Source organism: Myotis davidii, unplaced genomic scaffold, assembly GCF_000327345.1.
Source record: "Myotis davidii unplaced genomic scaffold, ASM32734v1 scaffold339, whole genome shotgun sequence".
Lineage (NCBI taxonomy): Eukaryota > Metazoa > Chordata > Mammalia > Chiroptera > Vespertilionidae > Myotis > Myotis davidii.
Window position 1 is genome coordinate 1,235,253 of NW_006290778.1, and position 1,354 is coordinate 1,236,606.

General features: G+C 40.5%; 1 protein-coding gene across 1 annotated transcript in view; it reads right to left on the reverse strand.

Moving 5' to 3' along the window:
* Positions 1-1,354, reverse strand: part of USP39 (ubiquitin specific peptidase 39) — a gene marked incomplete at its 5' end in the record, with an annotated part of 26,210 nt that overhangs the window by 20,793 nt on the left and 4,063 nt on the right. The gene's annotated exons all lie outside the window — the stretch shown is intronic.

The following is a 1,354-nucleotide window of genomic DNA, read 5'->3' on the forward strand; positions in this document are numbered from 1 at the left end:
TTTACCACACTCGCAAAATCGCACACAGCCAACCATACACGCAGTATGGTATCGCGATTCGCGATTTTGCGCTATCATACTGGGTGTATGGTCGGCTGTGTGCGATTTTGCGAGTGTGGTAAAATCGCATAACAGCAAAATCGCATAACAGCCGAGCATACACCCAGCAGCGCTGCTGATGCCTGAACGGTATGTGGAATGAAGTGGGCGGGCATCGGGAGGCCACTATGGCACGGGGCAAGCACTATGGGCAGTCTATCTGAAGTGTACCTGGCGTATAAGACGACCCCCCACTTGGAGGCATATTTTTCAGGGCCAAAAAATCATCTTATACGCCGGCAAATACGGTACTTATTCCCTAGACAGCATAAGACATTGGTTGGGGAAATTAATTTCATATGTATGAATATGAAATATGCATGTGTGGCCCTAGCCGGTTTAGCTCAGTGGGTAGAGCGTTGGAATGCAGACTGAAGGGTCCCAGTTCAATTCCAGTCAAGGGCACATGCCCAGGTTGAAGGCTCAATCCCCAGTAGGGGACGTGCAGTAGGCAGCCAATCGATGATTCTCATCATTTATTTTTCTATCTCTCTCCCTTCCTCTCTGAAATCAATATATATTTTTTAAACAAAGAAATATACATGTGTGTGCATGTGTATATACATACATATGAATTAACTTAGTATTTTTAAAAATTAGGAAATAAAGTTTTTTTAAGTTGGGAACATCTATGTATATATTGACATATAATATATGCACATACATACATAGATATGCACATATACATATCCTGTGACAGTCCATCATCACTCAGTGCTGACTTTCCCTTTGCCCATAGTCAGGACAATCCTACACCTAAAGTACCTTTCTTCGCTGTTGGCACTCCTTTCTAGAACATCTCTCCCTCACCTAATTCAAACCTTTAGGTCCTACCAGCTCAAGTCCCACCTCCACCTCCTTCATAAACTCAACACAAATACTCCAGCTAATAATGATCTCTGTAACTTCAACACCTGTTGTCCTTATTTATACTCAGTGCCACAGTTTAGCAGTAATCTTTACAGTCTTATAGAGTTTGCTAATTGTTTTGTGTGTTAACCTTGACTGTAAGATCCTTATAAAAGCAAAGAATGTTATTTATATTTCTTTTGCATCATCCACTATACTATGTACATAGCATTTGTTTGTTCTGAATGAACTGAAATAACAAATTTCCAGAAAAGAACAGAATGAAAAAAGTCCTTAGAGCCAAAGGATTCTCAGAAAAAGATGTAAGTATAGCAAACAACAGAGATTCAAAAATCCAGAGACGCTGAAATCTCCTACATAGGCTTTCACATGACTAGCTCTTTCC